General features: G+C 36.8%; 1 pseudogene; it reads left to right on the forward strand.

Annotated features, from left to right (window-relative positions):
- Nucleotides 1-4928: 4928 nt before the first annotated feature.
- Nucleotides 4929-8408, forward strand: LOC107675828 (fibromodulin-like; annotated as a pseudogene).
- The last annotated feature ends 1451 nt before the right edge of the window (nt 8409-9859 follow it).

Raw genomic sequence — 9859 nt, forward strand, 5'->3', positions numbered from 1 at the left:
CCGACAGACTCCAAAAAAAAAAAAAAAAAGTTTCTTCACATCCAATGATACAGCATAGAGGATCCACCTAATTACCATAACTGCAGTGCTTGGAATGAAACAATTGAATCCAATCTTGTTGTTAAATTATGTAGGGTTAAAATAATCAATGTCTGGATCTCATTCAGTATATTTAGGGTTATGCATCCATAATTCCTTACACTAATCTTCTTAATTCATCTCCTCACTCTTCTCAATGTTTTCTTCACAAGTTTGCATACAATTTCCAGTCAGCATAAATTCTATTTACACTGACAACCAGTCAAAATACTGCTTACATGTGTACAGTGTAGTTTGTGTTTGTATTTTCATAAGCATGCTCCAGTCGGGTGTGCTGTTTCTCTCTTGGCACGTTATGACCAAAGTCTTTGTGGATATTTTGTGGTTAGCAGACTGCCATGGCAAAGTCATGCCAAGCCAATGGCACAGGACAGGCAAGCTGGAGGAGATGTTACAGAGCGGGTATGAGGGTCAATATTTCTGTTTCCTTACATTTCAGAGCTAATGCATGCAAGCACGAATGCCATACTGTTTATAAGCGATAAGTAAATAAGTAAAGATAATAAGCCTTGTTTCATGGATCTATACTGCATATGTTTAAAAGCTTTGATGAAGCCTGTTGATTAACTCAAGTCTTAATGATTGGTTATGATCAGTTATTTCCTTTCGAAATCGTCTGCCTCTGAATATGACTCATACAGGTGCATCTCAATAAATTAGAATGTCGTGGAAAAGTTAATTTATTTCAGTAATTCAACTCAAATTGTGATTGAATTTATTTAATACATGAGTTTCACAATTTAAGTTGAATTACTGAAATAAATGAACTTTTCCATGACATTCTAATTTATTGAGATGCACCTGTATTGGCTGCAAAATCACATGCTATTCTAGTCTAAACTGATTCCTAGAGGGCACCATATCTCAAACTATCCTCACTACTATGAGTTCTGATCAAATCAAATCATTATAATGGTTTGACTAATTCCAAAATAAGCTTTAGGTTTACTAGTGTGTACGTTGGAATGTTAATTTATTATCTGCTGAATTATTGCTACTAGAATAATAGTAAATTCATCAAAACTATGAAATAACACAAATTAATGCATTTTTATGTCCCAGGGTAGATTTTTATTGAAAGTAACAGATTTCAGCTTCTTCTTTGTTGTATGACTTTAAAAATGAAAAGATCACATTAAAACTGTCATACTGTCATAATTTATCTTTGCTATTTTTGTATTATGTATAGTATAGTGTTTTTGCATTGTATAGATTATTACATTTTTAGATGATAAACTATGATAAACTAAACCGAGTAAAATATAATACATTTTACATGAATAAGCATTCTTTGTTGTTTAAAAATGATACATTTTTACACTAATTACATGGTGTAAGTTCCATTACAACTAACAAATTTGACCCTAATAAAGTTCTGTTCTTGGTTGCATAAAGACAGCAGTGTGAGTGAAGAACATGCTTGAGATAAAATATAAGATGTGAAAAAACAAAGACAAATCATGGTAAAATATAATTTTATAGTGTGCTACTACTATCCAGCTGTATTTTTTGTGCGTGTCAGATTATGCTGAATTGTGCGGAAATATTTTCAATTTGCTTGTATTTAGAATTTAAAATTTAAAAAGCTAGCAATGCTAGAAAATTCATTTAAAACCTGTATGCATTACTTCTTTTCTTTTCTTTTAACATGAGGCAATTACTTCCATTGCATGGACAAAAAAAACAGACATCTAAATAGCTCTCTATATCTAAATATTTATTATGTTCTGTCATCTTTATTTTCTGCAGAAGAAAAAAAGTCATACAGTTTTGGAACGAGGGTGAGCAAATGATGACAGAGTTCAGGGGCTTACAGCTGTATATATTAGAATCATAGAATCATTTAGAATCAGACATCTATAGAATGGTCTTAATTCCAGCAGAATAACTTGCTCTACTTGATCACTAATTGCTTCAGTCTTCATTTATCACTCAAGATAATGTAAGAAAGCATGTTTCGCAGTTATTCAGGTCACCTCTGTTGGCTGACCTCTGTGTGCTGAAACACAAATCACATATTCTAAAGTTCAAAGAGCCTAAGTCACGGCTGGAGAGAGATCAGCAGGAGTGGGGACAGGGGTGGCAGGAATTTAAAATGTTTCCTGATGCTGAGTTCACCTCCCCCTGAGATCAGACCTTGTGCATTCTGGAGACAGTCAGGCTATTTGCAGCTACAGTACGGAAAACAATATGTTACAGGGCTAAAGTGATCCAGTCATCTATGCATCCAAATAGTGTTCAGAATGAAGAGGTTATGGGGGGGGGTGAGGAATTCTTATGTTGTTTTAATGTATATAACCAGAATTTTCTTTCACAATCAATGCCAAAATGTCTAGCTAAAGTTGTTTTATAGGTCATCAGGTGTGTTTAGTTATTATATCAGCTAGTTCAGATTCAGATTCAGCTTTATTGTCACTGTGCAGAGTACAAGTACAGAGCCAATGAAATGCAGTTAGCATCTAACCAGAAGTGCAAATAACAGAGTATATAATAAATATAGATTATGTGTATATACATTAAGCTTTATGACATATAGTGCAAGTTATGAGGTAGGAGGGCAGAGACCAGCTCAATGCAAATGACTGTACATACAACATAGGGTGCAAGGAAAGTGTAAACAGAAGGTGTATTATACAGCGAGTATAAACAGCAGGTGCATTATACAGTGAGGCACGTAAATAGCATATGTTTATATATGACCAATGACCATTACAGTGCAAACGGCATCCGGAGGTAGAAATGTGCAAGGAAATGTGCAAAATAAAGAGGGAATAATAAGAACATTGTGAGTGAGTGCAGACAGGTTAATGTTCTGAACCATTTATTTTTATTTTTTTTAAGTTAAGCATTAGGTGGTCCATCTAGGATATAGTGTCCAGCGCCTGAGATTGGAGTTCAGTAGGCTGACCGCTGAGGGAAAGAAACTGTTCCTGAGTCTGCTGGTGCGAGTGGTCCTTCTTAGTCCGCCGGTGATCAACAATCAGCTCTTTGGTCTTCTGGGTGTTGAGTGCAAGGTTATTGTTGGCACACCACGTTGCTAGATGCTGAACCTCGTCCCTATAGGCCGTCTCATCATTGCCGCTGATCAGGCCTACCACCGTGGTGTCATCTGCAAACTTGATTATGGAGTTAGAGCCATGCACAGGTATGCAGTCGTGGGTGAAAAGGGAGTAGAGGATTGGGCTCAGCACACAGCCCTGTGGTACCCCAGTGTTTAAAGTGAGGACGGAGGAGGTGTGGTTACTGATCCTAACAGACTGTGGTCTGTTGGTGAGAAAGTCCAGGGTCCAGTTACAGAGGGAGGGGCTGATGCCAAGATCACAGAGCTTGGAGATCAGCTTGGATGGGATCACAGTATTGAAGGCGGAACTGAAATCAATGAATAGCATCCTGACATATGTGTTGGTTCTGTCCAGGTGCGTCAAGGCAGAGTGGAGAGCTGAGGCGATGGCATCCTCAGTTGACCTGTTGGATTTGTAGGCGAACTGGTATGGGTCCAGTGTTGGGGGCAAGCATGTTTTCAGGTGGGAGAGGACCAGTCTCTCAAAACACATTGCAATAGTTAAGCAATTTACAGAATTAGACTGACATAAACTTGTTAAAAAGACACACTTTAGCATACTTTAAATTAAAAGAGCACTTATCAGAGAAATATGCTATAGTCATGTAATGTTTTGGGGCATGTAATTGCATGTTAATTGCAATTAAATTAAATGAAAATATATTAATAATATATGGTTCAAATTTAGATTAAATGCAATTAGTTGAACTTTGGATTGCTTTTTTGACCTACTTATGTAATACTTAAGAACATCTTCATATATAATGTTTAACTACTTGTATAGTCTTTGAAATATGGTTATAAATAAATAAAATAATCTTTAATTCAAACTTTTATATCATATATATAAATATATGTAATTACATATTTGTAATGTAGATTGCAATTTAGTAATAATCATTAATGTTATTAGTATTAAATCAAATTAAGTTATGACTGATTACTTCAGTAACTTTCAAAACTGTTTTTGGAAGGTTGACAAAAATGTTTTAAATGTTGTGACTGATTGGTACATTAAAGCAAACCAGCTACACGAAGTAGCCAAAACATGCACAATTCACACTTATACCCATCCACACACAGTAAATAAAAATGGAGGCTCACTCAAAACCTGTGGTTGTGATTCAGACCTGGAGCTGTCAGAACATGAAGCTGTCTGGCTTTGTGTCTTGTGTCGAGTCCAAAGCCCCAGCACCTCTAGCGTGCCACAGACCTACTAACCAAAAACCAGCTGGCTGCAACCAACCATCAAAGACCACAAAGAGAGGCCTCTCAGGAGATGGAGGACCTGACATTCCTCAGGATGAGTGCCTGGAGATATGATACTCAAAAAAGATATGAAACACACAAGAGATCGAATGGTAGACTGTTTAATATTGGCCACTGCTGTCAGGTAAATGACTTGAGTCAGTCAGTCTGCATCTAGAGAAAATGTGTTGAATATGTATGGAACACGTATGTTGTGCCTCAGAGGTAAGAAGAGTCTGTAGAGTTGTATACAGCTCCCTCGTGCACTGTTGATAGTTTGGTCAGTCTCTCAGTAAGGGCCGCATTCTGCTTAATGAGAAAAGCTTGATGTATGCAGAAGCAGATGTCCCTAACATGTTCCACAGCTGGGAGTGATTGAGGCCAGCCACTCAATGCTGGTGAAAAATGGACTTGGGATGGAGAAAGGCAAGTCTTCTGTAATTGGACAGGGTTTGAGAGGGGGCTTCGGAGGGTGGAGGCAAAAAAAGCTTGTAGGGGAGAAGGGGTAATTGCATTCTTTGCCAAAGCCACTTTATATTGCTACAAGGACTCGCAGTGAGACAGAGAAGGCAGTGCCTTTGTTGATCAGGTAGGTGTGATGCTCAGATTTTCTACTGTCAACATGTTAGTGGAAGGTTTATTTATTCTGGTCTTATTTTGCATCTCTGCATCAATGGAGACTTGTTGAAATTTTCCTCTTTGGAATTGGTAACGAAGTGGAACAAGCTCACAGCTTGAATACAAGTTGTGTTGCTATGTTGTTGAGATTTGGTCTTGAACATATTCTTTGCAGGAATATGGTTAAATGTTTGTTGTTCTTATGGTTTTCATTCCCCCCTTTTCAAACAGTTGTTACTGAATGTACTGTATATATGAATAAATTAAATGCCTGGGTTTCCTACCTGACATATATGTACTCTGGATCAGTTCATTTTTATACTGTAGCTTTATTATTAATTTTTATCATGCATAAGTAACCATTTTTGTCTGATCTGCAATAATTTCAGTATTTTATTTTTTATCTAGACCTTTCCCTGCTGCAAAACAGTTTTGAAGCAATCAAAACTGACTTTGGTCCTCTAGCCTGATCTGATTTGCTAGTTTTAGATGGATTTTGGGCATCTGGAAGGCCAGCTAGCCACCCGCTTGAAAAATCTGCTTAAACAAAGATGGTTTGTCTTGGCTATTTTACCAATAGCCTGGTGATGGTGTATTTACTGGTTTAGCTGGCCTTACAATGACTAAAACTTTTAAAACCAGACAGACTTTACTTGAAGGGCAGCTATAGCAAGAAAAATAGCTTAGGCTGTTTTATTTTCAGCAGGGCATCCAGTTTAACCAGCTAGCCATCAGCTTATATGGGCTGGGCTGGGTGGGCAGCTAGCCCAGCTTAAACCAGATAAGATCAGCAATCCTTCTAAGGCTGTTTTTTTGTCAGTAATTAAGCATTTTTAATTAATCCTACAAATATTAAAAGTGTTCTTTCTGTCTGCAGCTGTCAAGTCTCTTGCCAGTGACAATGCGGCTAATCGCTTTCCTGCTGTTGGGACTTCTAAAGTTCTCACTGGCTCAGGACAGAGATCCTTTCCAGTGGCTTTCTTCCCTGCACAGCCGTGGATACGCCTCTCTGCAGGCCGACAACACTGGAGGAGAATGTCCTGAGGAGTGCGACTGTCCTCCAACCTTCCCAATCGCCATGTACTGTGACAACCGCAACATGAAACAAATGCCTTACATCCCATCCCGGATGAAGTATGTGTACCTGCAACACAATCAGATCACCTCTGTTCCAGATAATGCTTTTGGAAATGCCAGCAACCTTGTGTGGGTTATGTTGCATGAGAATCATATTAACTCAGTGGGCAAGCAAGCGTTTGCTAAACTGGTGAACTTGGATCGCCTGTACCTGAACAACAACAACCTAACTGAGGTGCCGTCCGACCTGCCTCGCTCACTACGTGACCTTCGTCTTAATCACAATACAATCGCCATACTTTGACCATACTTTTGCTCCATAACAACGTTCTCCAGGATATTGGTGGTGGCCTGAAAGGTCTGAACTCTGTTGGATGTGAGCAGTAACCAGCTCAAGAAGGTTCCTAATGGTCTCCCTGAGATGCTGCACCAGCTCTACCTCGAGTCCAACTCCATCGAAGCAGTTCCAGAGAACTTCCTCAGCCAGTTCACCAACCTACAGTATATCCGTATTTCTCACAATGATCTCACAAACAAAGGCATTCCTCAAAACACTTTTAACAACAGCGGTCTGGTGGAGCTGGATTTGTCCTTCAACAAGTTGGTGAGCATTCCTGTTGTTAGTACTAATCTGCAACATCTTTATCTACAGGCCAATCAGATCAAAGGTACAGCACTTCTACATATTTTTTAACACTTGAATAAGTTCACCTTTATTTATTTTTGTTAATTTACTTAAAAAGTAATTATTTCAGCCTTATGTTATAATTAGGTTTATAAAATTATGAAATAAGTAAACAAATATGTAAACATCATTTTCTTTAAATACATTTTTAATAATTAAAAATAAAAATGTAAAAATGGAAAGTTATATAAATAAGTAATACAAAAGCAATATAACGATATAATTGGTGATATGAAAGTGGAAAACATTAGAATATCATTTCATATTAAGACTGAATTTAATATTAAATTGAATTAAGTTTAATTAGGTAATTAATTTTAAATGTTTTATTTAATACTAATTTTTTTGTTTTGTTTTGTTGTTTTTCATTTAAATTTGAGATGTATTTATTTATTTATTTTTAAATAACATTTAGTGAGTTTTATAGTTACAAACAATATAAAAACAAAACAATAATTTAAGCATATATTTTGATATATTCTCTTATCACTTATTTTGTTTCTTGTGTAAATGTATCTTGTTTAAGGATGTTGGATATTTTTCATATTTTATATATTAAATATTTTTTTTTTTAAGGCTAAACTTTGATTAAAAAAAAAAAAAGATTAAGAAAATTATTTCTTCCAGTGTAGTTTATGCTGGGTACACACTAAAAGATGTTTAAAATCTTATAAGATCTTCAAAATGTGAGAGACCACAAACATGAGGACAAAAAATCCTAGATTTAACCATTTTGCTCCTATAGTGTGTGGTGTGCCGCGATGCTCCCCCCACACATCAGGATTTCAGGATTCGCAATCGGGGCGCCTCCGACGTTCTTCCGAGCAGATTCAGTCACTCTCAACACACCTCACACCACAGGAAAATCTGATAAGATAATCTTTAGAACCACCAAGATAATCGGGACATTACCTAGGATTGTCGGAAAGGGGAGAAATCGGCCCAAAATCAGCCCTATTATCTTGTGGTGTGTACCCAGCATTAGTGAAACAGTCTTAACCATAGGTCTTCAACCCTGCTCCTGGGCCCACTGTCCTGCAAAGTTTATTTCCAACCTGCTTCAGCACAACTGGCATGTGACTTTTCAACTGATCTTGAAGTCCTTGATTAGCTGGTTCAGGTGTGTTTGATTAGGGTTGGAGCTGAACTCTGCAGGACATTGGGTCCCCAGGAGCAGGGTTGAAGACCTATGATCTTAACTATTCTCATCCAGTGATTGTTCCCATGCCAGACATGTTGAAATTGCATATAAAACTTGTTTTCCATTCTTTTCAGAGTTTACATTGGGCAGTTTCTGCAGTGTGGTGGATGTCATGAACTTCTCCAAGCTGAGAGTCTTGAGGCTGGAAGGAAATGAGATCAGTGCTGGAGACATGCCCTCTGAAGCTGCCCTATGCCTCCGTCTGGCTACTGATATTGCAGTGTAATGGCAGTGACCAATCAGCAGGGGGCTCTTTTGTTTTCCTCTAACATTATTATATCAGAGTGGCATGACTTTGCATTGATGTACATTTTTATTGTAGGGAAATTTATAGTGCCTTGGGATTTTGTATGAGAGGAATATAATTTCCTGTGGACTTTAGAGAGAAGTATAAATACTGAAATGGGGGGAAAAGGAAATTGAGGGATTTAGATAGGAAATGGAGATCCTCTGTGAGTATGTGAAGCCTAATAATGCCTTTCTGTGCTTTTACTCTGTGTTTGTGTGCTTGTCTGTTGGTTAGATGACACTGTTGGCAGCGCAAAAATCAGCATTGCCGTTTGCTGTTTGTTTGATGCACATTTGATTTACTTTAGGTTTGTGGATTCATGTCTCTTCAGGAACAATGCTGTATTTATTCTACATGTGAGACAGAAGAGCTGAGAACAGAAAGGTCTTACTTGACTACATCCATCTTACTTGTATAATGTATTATCTGATATAATATCAGAAGAACAGAAAGATCTTACTTGACTACATCCATCTAACTTGTATAATGTATTATCTTATATAATATCAGAAGAACAGAAACATCTTACTTGACTACATCTAACTCATTTTATAATGTTATCTGATATGATGTCATCATCAGAAAATTTAATAAAAACTTGTTAAAATCCATAATCTTCCATTCACATCTGAAAGAGGTGAAAGAAAAACTTTGAATTGTTGTGTTTTAAGAGCAATATTTTGCATGTGGTATAAAAAATGGCTGGTTTTTAAACATGCCTGTAGACCTTTCGTGTGTGTGTGTGTGTGTGTGTGTGTGTGTGTGTGTGTGTGTGTGTGTGTGTGTGTGTGTGTTTCCCCCAACACTGTATATATATATATATATATATATATATATGTGTGTGTGTGTGTGTGTGTGTGTGATGTATTAACTGCTTTTATGTGAGTATAATACATATGCAAACAAATCATATTCTCTAGTTCTCTGTGACAACATTCATATCTTTAAATCTAAATTGGCTCTGGTTAATGCCAACATAGAAAAAATATATATTTCTATTATAGAAATCACAGAACACAAGCTGCTAATTTACTTTGTTACTGATATCATATAACACAATCTCTGAAGTTACCCTTAAGTCAACAATCATGTTTTGACAGATATGTTTCTTAATCATTACTTAATATCAAGTTATTGCTATTAAATCTTAATTAGATGTTGGCACGTCTATGCTGATAGAGTATTGATACACACAGAACATTTAGACAGATTGAGGACTGAATCAAGGAAGCAACCTTCAAAGAAAACTGACAGTTGGGAGAATGTGGCTTTTGAATCAGATACATATTAAAGTAATTCAATTTGCAAGTCATGTGTTATTAACCTGCAAGTCTTATTTTCACATTGCACAGATTTGAGAACATGTTTTGACCTTGATGCTGGGTTTTGTTTTGTTTTTTGTTTTGTTTTATGAAAGCTTTTTTTTTTTTGAGAGTCACCATGTATTTGTGACAATAGGACTATGACATGACTTCAGTAAGCGTGTAACAGGGAGTATTTCATCCCGCAACTGTTTGAATGTGGTGAATGCAGGTGACACTGTTATCAGTGTCTTCATTTGTAATATTTCTACTTTCTCAA

Source organism: Sinocyclocheilus anshuiensis, unplaced genomic scaffold, assembly GCF_001515605.1.
Source record: "Sinocyclocheilus anshuiensis isolate Anshui unplaced genomic scaffold, SAMN03320099.WGS_v1.1 scaffold1640, whole genome shotgun sequence".
Taxonomy (NCBI): domain Eukaryota; kingdom Metazoa; phylum Chordata; class Actinopteri; order Cypriniformes; family Cyprinidae; genus Sinocyclocheilus; species Sinocyclocheilus anshuiensis.